General features: G+C 39.9%; 1 protein-coding gene across 3 annotated transcripts in view; it reads right to left on the bottom strand.

Moving 5' to 3' along the window:
• cdyl (chromodomain protein, Y-like) overlaps positions 1-13,197 on the bottom strand; it is a 206,984-nt gene that overhangs the window by 189,584 nt on the left and 4,203 nt on the right. The window lies entirely within an intron of this gene.

Below are 13,197 nucleotides of genomic sequence, written 5' to 3'. Positions count from 1 at the left end.
TTCAAGTGTTTTTTAAATACTCTCTCTATCCAATTGTATGGGATATGACATATACTAATAAGAGACAACTAATACATTATAGAAGAAATACGAGTGTTAGAATCAGAATAACATTGATTACCTATTAATAGACTTAGCACTTTTGGTATATAGACTCTTAATCCATGCAAAAGTTCTCTGGTACAGCTATCTCCCTTGTTGGGAGGTATCCATGTTGTATGTGAGGTTTTAAGTTACTCAAGAACAGTTCAAAGCTGGCTATAATATTTCCCTAATGAATGATGCAAAAGTCTGATCTTAAGTTCCCAATAATTTTACAACTTTTAAAACAAGAATTACATTCAGAATGATTAACACAGGAGGGACAACTATAGAGCTATTAAAATGTTCACCCGAATAAAAACTGAGAAAAGTGACACAAAAACAATGCCAATGGTTAGATAAAAACACAAAATAACTGAGTAAATCCTAAAATGTGACAACAGTGATAAAGTACAAACGTTTCTTTTTCCATTTAGTACTGGAAGCATAAAAGCCCTGTCACAAACACAATTTATTCAGCACCATCCTGCAGTATACTCTTTGGAAGCAATGGTCATCATTCTCCTACTGTACCACTAAGAATAGACTTCCCCTGAAAGATTAACAGATAATTGCCCAAGAAAAATATGCCTCTTCTCTCAGGCCCACCTGTCCATGAAAACATTTCCAGTCTGAACAGGGTCAGCACTGCTTTGGCGAAGACGTGCAACAAATTTGAAAGCTGCAAATTATCCTTAAGAAAATTATAGGCTCCAGCTGAAGCAGAAAGCAAGAAGTCTGAGATCATTCATGTAACTGGACAGCTCCAAACGTTCCAAGCCTGAATTTAGGTATTAAGAAAGTTACATTAATTTTCAGACATTATGTTCTTCCCAACATAATTCTACTGAGACAGTGAAAATTGCACCCCAAACCCCCCCACCCAGTCCCCCGCTATGCCATGATTGGTTGTGTTGAAACAGACAAATCTAATCTATCGACATTTAGGGATCCTTAGGCTTCACCTTAGGCTGAGTGCAGTATCTTCAATTTGAGCATTAAACACAAAGATCAAACACCTCTATATGCACTTTCAAGCAACTGATAAGAGGGTAATCAAATGATCTTAAACAAAGAAAACTAGCTGAACTGAGTCTCTAAACATTCAACCACCCTATCATACCCCTGAACCCTCCAATTAAAGATAATGTGGTCATAAAAATGTTACAAAATGTCACAATAAGTTCATACATGAACTTGCATATTAAGGGAAAAGCAGGGACTGTACACAGGAGATTGAGCTTGTGGGAATCACAGGTTTCTGGCTTCAAAAGGAAATAAATAGATTTCATGCTCACTAGGAAACAAAGGCCAAAAAGAAAGTTGAAAAAAATAATTAAAATTGTGCAAAAATTTGAAAAGATAGAGAATTCAAAACAGCCATACATACAATAGAGTCACTTAATCTAATAAGAAACTTTGGAGATTTCTTTATCTACAATGATTGGAGTGTAGCTTCAAGCATAAACATCAGCAAGAATTGTTTTTAAGCTTTATAAATTTAAGTTTAAGAAATTATCTGCTGCAAAAGAATTAAGGATTTTTTAATGTATGCTTATTCTTTCCTTTTACTTTTTCCTTTTCCAAAATGTTAAATGTTTTAAGTCATAATTTTTAAGAAAGGGTGTACATCGGTTATGAGTGCCAATGGTGCCACATCTGAAAAATCAATCTTAAAGCTGATCCCTGACAAATTACATAAAGCTTCAGCACAGCAGTTTAATTTTTGTAATTCCACAAGGTGTTGTGGCGACCCATTTCCTGGCATATCCGAACCGGCTCACAATTAGCCAGCTTTCCGGCTAAGGGAGATAGCCTACGGGGGTTTGCGAGCACAGAGCTTTGGAGCCTCTGCGCCACGGGGGGCAGGTTGAGGGAGGCTTAAAAGTGAGGCTGAGGATTTCGAATAAAGTCTTTCCTTCGACTGCAGTTACCGACTCCGTGTCGTAATTTTAGTGCTGCAGTGTACAAATTTTCCAGTTGGCAATAAGTTGTTTGCCAGACCAAAACATCCAAAATATGCTTGCTGATTGAGTAATTTAGTAAAACACCTTCAAAGGAATATTTTTACTCATGGATGTATTTACGCTTTTCATTCATTCGTTTACTTTCTCAATGTCAGCAACAAGAGCCTCATTCTTAACAGGTCTGAAAAGGTGGCAGTGGGCTTTCTTCCTGAATCAGCATAATTATACAATAAAAGTAGTTTAATGGGTCTTTTCACAAAACATTTCAGTTCAACCATATAAAGGCATGATGGTAGGTTCGATCTCCAAAGGGCATCAGTTAGATTTATAAGAATCAATAATCTCTTGTTTCTTTTTTTAAAGACTAGCCCACAATTACTCTGTTTCCAAACTTGCCACAATGGAATACAATGGATTCTGGTTAACTGGGCCATCAGTTAATCAAGGCAGCTGCAGATATGGGACAAATTAATCAAAAGAAAACATTGCTGGGATTCCCTTAATTTATTTGGGACTATGCAGCTTAATTAGGCCAAGAGACCGTTACCAAAGTTTCCAACTAGCATCAGTCGTGTGCGCTTGTGTGGCTGTTAAACACAACATTCTGCTTAGAGCAAACAGTTTTTAAATAGCGTCAGTTGCGTTGTGTTCAAAACACAATGATTTTTTGCCACTGATAGTTGATGAGAGATAAGCAGCAACATAATTCAGAACTGTTCTGTTCACTGCGATTTCAAGCATTCAGGCTTGGAGATGCTAGAAACTACCAGGAATGAAAATGAAATACTTCCAGTTAGAAGTTTGAAGAACTTGAAGGGATCAACAATTGTCTCAAATATTATGATGGAAAATTAAGATTAGGAGGATGCAACTGACAAAAACATTGTATGAAGGCAGTTCATTAATTGTACTGGGTGACTATTCATTTTATTCATTAGGCTTTTGTTCATTTCTAGTCAAAAGAACTTGTCGGTGTTAATTGGATAAAATCCTCCATTAATTATCAGGAACTACAGTTTTATAGTACTGTACTGTAGTTGCATGTTTGTGTCCTTTTTGGGGCAGCTGCTTAATGGGCAAAAATTTACTGGTCCCAATTAATCCTAATTCAATGTATTGATTCTGCATGCTGACCTTATATCAGGAACTTCACACAATGATAGCCCAATGGTTCTATTATTATTTGGGAAAGAAACTGTCAATAATAGGTCAAAAATAGTTATTACTTGTTAAAAACTTTTACCAAACTAGATACTCTTGCAGCACTGCAGACTGACAAAAACCTCAGACTTAACACCTAAGACAAATAAACACTGACCTGAAAGCGGTCATTTCAAATCTCCATCCTAAAACTATACTTGAAAAGTCAAGTCTTAATATTTAACAAAATTCTGTAATGAAATTACTTCAATAATCATCGGTCCTGCATAATCGTTGATCACTTGCTTCAAATTTATGGGTTCTGCAATGGTTAATGTGGCAAAGTGAGAAAAGCAAACTCACAAATGTGCCACATGATATGGCAATTATATTGAGCTGATCTGTTCATCTTTAAAATAAAAATAAATTTCATTCATCATAAATGGCTTGTGGTTGAAAGACTTTTCCACAGAGGATAGGTAGTGTAGCAATGTCCAGCTAATTAGGCCATCCTTCGCAACACCAGGGACAGTTAGAACCCTGCCACGTTGTGGTACTAGGTGCTCACATTCCATGCACAGCCCGATGCAGCCACACACAAAGGTGGTCATCAGGGAGAGGGCGACATTGGATACATTTGTGCCCCTGTTGTCCAGGGACTCCTGCATTGTGATCCATCTGACCTGCTCCAAATTGGATTCCCAAATGAACCAGAAGACAGATTGGGTGTTTCTCAAGCTGGAGGAACTGGATACAGGCCACACCTGTGGCAAGTACAACAGGTTCGGATGGAGAGTTGAGCTCAAGGCCAGATTGAAAAGGTCAGTGTGTAGGGACCCGAGGCAAGGTGGGGGCCAGTTCATTTTGCTGCTCCGTGGTGTTTACTTGGCTCTGCGCTTAACTACAGGACTCCCTTGTGGACTTCAGTTCAGAAACGTTATTTGCTTGCTGTTACTGTTTGCATTTTTTTTTCATTGCACATTGGCTGTTTGATGGTCTTTTTTATGGGTTATTTTATTCGTTTACTTTTTATGGATTCTTTGTTATGGACGATGTTTTTTTTATTCTCTGCACATTTGGTATCTTTGTTTCATGGCTACCTGCTAGGAGTTGAATCTCAAGATTGTATAATGTATACATACTTTGATAATAAACGTAGTTTTAACTTGAAGTACAACAGCCCTGAGAGCACCTCACACCAAATCCCAGGCTCTTTCCAGTTACAGAAACATAGAAAGCCTACAGCACAATACAGAATCAGAATCAGGTTTATTATCACCAGCATGTGACGTGAAATTTGTTAACGTAGCAGCAGCAGTTCAATGCAATAGAACTAGCAGAGAGAGAAAATAAATAAATAAATAAAACGAAACATAATAATAAACAAGTTAACCAATTACTTATATCGAATAAAAAAATTGAGGTAGTGTCCAAAGCTTCAATGTCCATTTAGGGACCGGATGGCAGAGGGGAAGAAGCTGTGGTTGAATCACTGAGCGTGTGCCTTCAGGCTTCTATATTTCCTACCTGATGGTATCAGTGAGAAAAGGGCATGCCCTGGGTGCTGGAGGTCCTTAATAATGGACGCTGCCTTTCTGAGACCCTTCGGCCCACAATGCTGTGCCGAACATGTACTTACTTTAGATGAGAGTGCCCCCCCATTGTCCCAATTTCTATTTTACCTTTCCAATCCACTTCTTATTGCATGCCTTGGCCCCTTCAAACCAAATCCCCAGCAGCTTTGTGTAATCAGACCTGATGGTGAAGGGGGAACTGGATCCGTTGAGCCAGTTGCTGAAGAACACGGTGGTTAACTCTTATCGCCAACCCTGCCTGACTCCAGACTTAAGGAAACTATTTGTTTTCCACACATTAATATATTGATTTGGACTGCACTATAAATGCCCATGTAGAGCAGTTGAATCCAATTCTTAATTCTCTCCCCAAAGCTCATTCAGATAAAGTAAGCAGGATGTTTGTGCGATCATGTTCTTTGACCTTAAGGTTCACAATCCCACCCTGAAAGGATCCTTCTCCCCTAGTCATACACCAGAGATTTCCAGGTGTCAGGGAGAATATTGCACTTCCCCCCAACCCCACCCTACCCCAAGGAAATTTTTAATTTTTTCCCTTAATCTACTTGATGATATATTTTCATTACAGAGCATGGAGTATAAGCTTCAGGAATTTGGTGTTTAGCATGCAATAATACTCCTTGCCCAGCATGGCTTGACTTAGTGCAACCAGAACCTCAATACCAATAGATGTTAGCTGAGGAGGGGACACCAAATGGCTTGCTTGTTTTCCAATGAATCTGAAGAGATTTGAAGACACACTGGAAGTACTTTTTCCAATGGTTACTATAGAAGGCCTAAGCCTCAGAAGCATACAGGAGGGGAAGGATCACTGCTGCCTGGTAGGCTATGATTATTGTGCTAGTTTTGAGATTTTGATCTTGTATTCAAAAAGACTGGTCATGCATTGAAGGTTGTGGCGAATTTCATCATTAATATCCACTTTTGCTCAGAATTTTTTCCCAGGTGTTTTTTCCCCATAAAGTGTTCCATGTTTTCCATAATCTATCTATGAAGTTTTATTGTCATAGCGCAATGCGCAGCAGGTCAGATCAACAGAGGACTTTTTATGGTTGGCGAGTGCATGGCCCATCCTCATTTGCTTCATTTCACTAAATTTACTGATGACTTGCAACTCCACTTATGAACATTTGTAAATATACTTTACATTAGATAGTTCCACCACAAAGGTTTAGGAACCTTGATTCTAGTGTGCAGTTGCCACAGATAAAACAACTTATTTTTCATCAAAATTAGCTCTAATCCATTGGAAGTTTGTTAGAAGTAAGGTGGAATGGTGCAGCAAAAAAAAGAGAGGAAAGTATGGTCATGACACCAGTCTTTTGTAGATCTGCCAGTGGAAAAAAATAACAGACGGAGGATAGAGTGAGCAAGGAGCCCAGCTGCACACCAGCAACCATGACATTTGGTGGATCTTTAATGCTGAAAAAGTCATCTACAGCTCCATTACCCAATACCATACCTCCTGTTGGTCACGACTATCCAGACTTTCCTTGGTCACATCCAACCTCAAAGACAAGGTGGCTCTTGGAACAGCTGGTTATTAGCCCAATACTGCCATGTCCTAAACCTTTATAATGAAGTGCTTCTGTCACAAATCCACTGCTTTGTTACTATATCTGGGAAAAGGAATATACTCCAGGGGACCTCAGTACAGACTATAATCATAGCCATCTTCAAGAATGGAAATTGTGCAGTATTGATTCAAGATAGATCTTCTTTGTCTCAAACAAGAAAAATCACCAGAATTCTCCCCAATAAAACTCCACTCAATGACTGCAGAGCTGCTTCTTGAATCTCTCTATCCATTTCCAAATCACCACATAACTCCAAGAAAAACACAGAGCAGCACAGGCATTGTGTGCTAACTTCCTTGACCACACCAAAACTTCTGACTCCATTAAGAGGACTGTGGTATACCCTCATCAAATTTGGCCACTCTCAGAAATTCATGTCCACATGATGCTTGATTCGCCCCCACCATGCCATGCAGAACATATGATTAAGAAATAGTTATACAGCAACAAGCAGTTGACAAATTATTGCAAAATTCTCAAGTAAAGCATATTGCATTGACATTTTAAAAATTTCCCACAAGAAAACATTCCATCCAGGATTTGTATTTAAAATGAGACTACTAACACTGCTTTATAGTTATGGTAAAAGAGTAAATGAAATAAATGTTGGAATCAAGATTTTATGGGGAATACATGGATTCAGCAAATATTATGTTCATCTTCACTGCCAAACATAATTAATACTGGAGGAATTGAGGGAACTCAGCAATTGACATAGAGAACTTAAAAGTATATTAGAGAAATTAAGGCATGCAGGTAAAATCTCCTGGATGAACTAGCATGAAGACAAAGGTTTTCAGAAAGGCAGGTATAGAGACAGTACATGCATTGGTGATTTTTCAAAATTTCCTGGATTCCGAGCAGGCTGGAAGTAGCAAATGCAGCACCACAATTTAGGAAAGAAAGAAAGGCATAAAGTAAGGAACTAAAGTCTAGTTATATTTATTATCTTTTATTAGCAAAAAGCTGGAATACATCATTAAAGATGTAAGAACATGTTAACTTAAAATAATGAGATTAGGTGACATTAGCATAATATTACAATGGCAAAATTCTACTTGGAAGAATTCTTTGAGATGTGGTTGGCAGAATAAATGTAGGGGAACCAACTAAATTAATATATAACCATATAACAATCACAGCATGGAAACAGGCCATCTCGGCCCTCCTAGTCCGTGCCGAACTCTTAATCTCACCTAGTCCCACCTACCCGCACTCAGCCCATAACCCTCCACTCCTTTCCTGTCCATGTACCTATCCAATTTTACCTTAAATGACACAACTGAACTGGCCTCTACTACTTCTACAGGAAGCTCATTCCACACAGCTATCACTCTCTGAGTAAAGAAATACCCCCTCGTGTTTCCCTTAATCTTCTGCCCCCTAACTCTCAAATCCTGAAGTGGGAGGGTGAGGAGCCAGAGGTCGTGGTACATGTAGGTACCAATGACATAGGTAGGAAAGGGGAAGAGGTCCTGAAACGAGAGTATAGGGAGTTAGGAAGGCAGTTAAGAAGAAGGACCGCAAAGGTAGTAATCTCGGGATTACTGCTTGTGCCACACGACAGTGAGAGTAGGAATAGAATTAGGTGGAGGATGAATGCGTGGCTGTGGGATTGGAGCAGGGGGCAGGGATTCAAGTTTCTGGATCATTGGGACCTCTTCTGGGGCAGGCGTGACCTGTTCAAGAAGGACGGGTTACACTTGAATCCTGGGGGGACCAATATCCTAGCGGGGAGGTTTGCTAGGGCTACAGGGCAGACTTTAAACTAGTAAGATGGGGGGGGGGGCAGGAATCAATTTGAGGAAACCATGGGAGAGGAGGTTAGTTCACAAGTAGAGCAAGTAAATAGACAGTGTGTGAGGGAGGAAAGGCAGGTGATGGAGAAGGGATGCGCTCAGCCCGAAGATGTAGGGGAGAAGAAAGAAAAGGATAATAAATTTGAATGCATTGTTAGGGATGAAAAGAGAGGAGGGGGTGGAGAGTATCTTAAATGTATCTATTTTAATGCTAGGAGCATTGTAAGAAAGGTGGATGAGCTTAAAGCGTGGATTGATACCTGGAATTATGATGTTGTAGCTATTAGTGAAACATGGTTGCAGGAAGGGTGTGATTGGCAACTAAATATTCCTGGATTTAGTTGCTTCAGGTGTGATAGAGTAGGAGGGGCCAGAGGAGGAGGTGTTGCATTGCTTGTCCGAGAAAATCTTATGGCGGTGCTTTGGAAGGATAGATTAGAGAGCTCCTCTAGGGAGGCTATTTGGGTGGAATTGAGGAATGGGAAAGGTGTAGTAACACTGAAAGGAGTGTATTATAGGCCACCTAATGGGGAGCATGAGTTGGAAGAGCAAATGTGTAAGGAGATAGCAGATATTTGTAGTAAACACAAGGTGGTGATTGTGGGAGATTTTAATTTTCCACACGTAGACTGGGAAGCTCATTCTGTAAAAGGGCTGGATGGTTTAGAATTTGTGAAATGTGTGCAGGATAGTTTTTTGCAACAATACATAAAAGTACCGACTAGAGATGGGGCAGTGTTGGATCTCCTGTTAGGGAATGCGATAGGTCAGCTGACAGATGTATGTGTTGGGGAGCACTTCGGGTCCAGTGATCAAAATAGCATTAGCTTCAATATAATTATGGAGAAGGACAAGACAGGACCTAGAGTTGAATTTTTGATTGGAGAAAGGCTAACTTTGAGGAGATGCGAAGGGATTTAGAGAGAGTGGATTGGGTCACGTTGTTTTATGGGAAGGATGTAATAGAGAAATGGAGGTCTTTTAAGGGTGAAATTATGAGGGTACAGAATCTTTATGTTCCTGTTAGGTTGAAAGGAAAGGTTAAAGGTTTGAAAGCACCATGGTTTTCAAGGGATATTAGAAATTTGGTTCGGAAAAAGAGGGATGTCTACAATAGATATAGGCAGCATGGAGTAAAGGAATTGCTCGAGGAATATAAAGAATGTAAAAGGAATCTTAAGAAAGAGATTAGAAAAGCTAAAAGAAGATACGAGGTTGGTTTGGCAAATAAAATGAAAGTAAATCCAAAAGGTTTCTACAGTTATATTAAAAGCAAGAGGATAGTGAGGGATAAAATTGGCCCCTTAGAGAATCAGACTGGTCAGCTATGTGTGGAGCCGAGGGAGATGGGAGAGATTTTGAACGATTTCTTCTCTTCGGTATTCACTAAGGAGAAGGATATTGAATTGTGTAAGGTGTGGGAAACAAGTAAGGAAGTTATGGAACCTATGACAATTAAAGAGGTGGAAGTACTGGCGCTTTTAAGAAATTTAAAAGTGGTTAAATCTCCGGGTCCTGACAGGATATTCCCCAGGACTTTGAGGGAAGTTTGTGTAGAAATAGCAGGAGCTCTGACGGAGATCTTTAAGATGTCATTAGAAACGGGGATTGTGCCAGAGGATTGGCGTATTGCTCATGTGGTTCCTTTGTTTAAAAAGGGTTCTAGAAGTAAGCCTAGCAATTATAGACCTGTCAGTTTGACATCAGTGGTGGGTAAATTAATGGAAAGTATTCTTAGGGATAGTATTAATAATTATCTGGATAGACAGGATCTGATTAGAAGTAGCCAGCATGGATTTGTGCGTGGAAGGTCATGTTTGACAAACCTTATTGAATTTTTTGAAGAAGTTACGAGGAATGTTGACGAGGGTAAGGCAGTGGATGTAGTCTATATGGACTTCAGCAAAGCCTTTGACAAAGTTCCACATGGAAGGTTAGTTAAGAAGGTTCAGTCGTTGGGTATTAATGCTGGAGTAATAAAATGGATTCAACAGTGGCTAGATGGGAGATGCCAGAGAGTAGTGGTGGATAATTGTTTATCGGGATGGAGGCCGGTGACTAGCGGGGTGCCTCAGGGATCTGTTTGGGCCCAATGTTGTTTGTAATATACATAAATGATCTGGATGATGGGGTGGTAAATTGGATTAGTAAGTATGCCGATGATACTAAGGTAGGAGGTGTTGTGGATAATGAGGTGGGTTTTCAAAGCTTGCAGGGAGATTTATGCCGGTTAGAAGAATGGGCTGAACGTTGGCAGATGGAGTTTAATGCTGAGAAGTGTGAGGTTCTACATTTTGGCAGGAATAATCCAAATAGGACATACAGGGTAAATGGTAGGGCATTGAGGAATGCAGAGGAACAGAGAGATCTAGGAGTAACAGTGCATAATTCCCTGAAGGTGGAGTCTCATGTAGATAGGGTGGTGAAGAAGGCTTTTGGAACGCTGGCCTTTATAAATCAAAGCATCGAGTACAGAAGTTGGGATGTAATGTTAAAATTGTACAAGGCATTGGTAAGGCCAAATTTGGAATATTGTGTACAGTTCTGGTCACCGAATTATAGGAAAGATATCAATAAATTAGAGAGAGTGCAGAGACGATTTACTAGGATGTTACCTGGGTTTCAGCACTTAAGTTACAGAGAAAGGTTGAACAAGTTAGGTCTCTATTCATTGGAGCGTAGAAGGTTGAAGGAGGATTTGATCGAGGTATTTAAAATTTTGAGAGGGATAGATAGAGTTGACGTGAATAGGCTGTTTCCATTGAGAGTAGGGGAGATTCAAATTTATTGATATCTTTCCTATAATTCGGTGACCAGAACTGCACACAATATTCCAAATTTGGCCTTACCAATGCCTTGTACAATTTTAACATTACATCCCAACTTCTGTACTCAATGCTTTGATTTATAAAGGCCAGCATTCCAAAAGCCTTCTTCACCACCCTATCTACATGAGACTCCACCTTCAGGGAACTATGCACTGTTATTCCTAGATCTCTCTGTTCCACTGCATTCCTCAATGCCCTACCATTTACCCTGTATGTCCTATTTGGATTATTCCTGCCAAAATGTAGAACCTCACACTTCTCAGCATTAAACTCCATCTGCCAATATTCAGCCCATTCTTCTAACCGGCATAAATCTCCCTGCAAGCTTTGAAAACCCACCTCATCATCCACAACACCTCCTACCTTAGTATCATCGGCATACTTACTAATCCAGTTTACCACCCCATCATCCAGATCATTTATGTATATTACAAACAACATTGGGCCCAAAACAGATCCCTGAGGCACCCCGCTAGTCACAGGCCTCCATCCCGATAAACAATTATCCACCAGTACTCTCTGGCATCTCCCATCTAGCCACTGTTGAATCCATTTTATTACTCCAGCATTAATACCCAACGACTGAACCTTCTTAACTAACCTTCCATGTGGAACTTTGTCAAAGGCCTTGCTGAAGTCCATATAGACTACATCCACTGCCTTACCCTCGTCAACATTCCTCGTAACTTCTTCAAAAAATTCAATAAGGTTTGTCAAACATGACCTTCCACGCACAAATCCATGCTGGCTACTTCTAATCAGATCCTGTCTATCCAGATAATTATTAATACTATCCCTAAGAATACTTTCCATTAATTTACCCACCACTGATGTCAAACTGACAGGTCTATAATTGCTAGGCTTACTTCTAGAACCCTTTTTAAACAATGGAACCACATGAGCAATACGCCAATCCTCCGGCACAATCCCCGTTTCTAATGACATCTTAAAGATCTCCGTCAGAGCTCCTGCTATCTCTACACAAACTTCCCTCAAGGTCCTGGGGAATATCCTGTCAGGACCCGGAGATTTATCCACTTTTAAATTTCTTAAAAGCGCCAGTACTTCCACCTCTTTAATTGTCATAGGTTCCATAACTTCCTTACTTGTTTCCCACACCTTACACAATTCAACATCCTTCTCCTTAGTGAATACTGAAGAGAAGAAATCGTACAAAATCTCTCCCATCTCCCTCGGCTCCACACATAGCTGACCACTCTGATTCTCTAAGGGGCCAATTTTATCCCTCACTATCCTCTTGCTTTTAATATAACTGTAGAAACCTTTCGGATTTACTTTCACCTTATTTGCCAAATCAACCTCGTATCTTCTTTTAGCTTTTCTAATCTCTTTCTTAAGATTCCTTTTACATTCTTTATATTCTTCGAGCAATTCCTTTACTCCATGCTGCCTATATCTATTGTAGACATCCCTCTTTTTCCGAACCAAATTTCTAATATCCCTTGAAAACCATGGTGCTTTCAAACCTTTAACCTTTCCTTTCAATCTAACAGGAACATAAAGATTCTGTACCCTCATAATTTCACCCTTCAATGACCTCCATTTCTCTATTACATCCTTCCCATAAAACAACTTGACCCAATCCACTCTCTCTAAATCCCTTCACATCTCCTCAAAGTTAGCCTTTCTCCAATCAAAAATCTCAACTCTAGGTCCTGTCCTGTCCTTCTCCATAATTATATTAAAGCTAATGCTATTGTGATCACTGGACCCGAAGTGCTCCCCAACACATACATCTGTCAGCTGACCTATCGCATTCCCTAACAGGAGATTCAACACTGCCCCATCTCTAGTCGGTACTTCTATGTACTGTTGCAAAAAACTATCCTGCACACATTTCACAAACTCTAAACCATCCAGCCCTTTTACAGAATGAGCTTCCCAGTCTACGTGTGGAAAATTAAAATCTCCCACAATCACCACCTTGTGTTTACTACAAATATCTGCTATCTCCTTACACATTTGCTCTTACAACTCACGCTCCCCATTAGGTGGCCTATAATACACTCCTATCAGTGTTACTACGCCCTTCCCATTCCTCAATTCCACCCAAATAGCCTCCCTAGAGGAGCTCTCTAATCTATCCTTCCAAAGCAACGCCATAAGATTTTCTCGGACAAGCAATGCAACACCTCCTCTTCTGGCCCCTACTACTCCATCACACCTGAAGCAACTAAATCCAGGAATAT

Source organism: Hypanus sabinus, chromosome 20 (genome assembly GCF_030144855.1).
Source record: "Hypanus sabinus isolate sHypSab1 chromosome 20, sHypSab1.hap1, whole genome shotgun sequence".
Taxonomy (NCBI): domain Eukaryota; kingdom Metazoa; phylum Chordata; class Chondrichthyes; order Myliobatiformes; family Dasyatidae; genus Hypanus; species Hypanus sabinus.
This window is presented reverse-complemented; position numbering and strand designations above follow the sequence as displayed.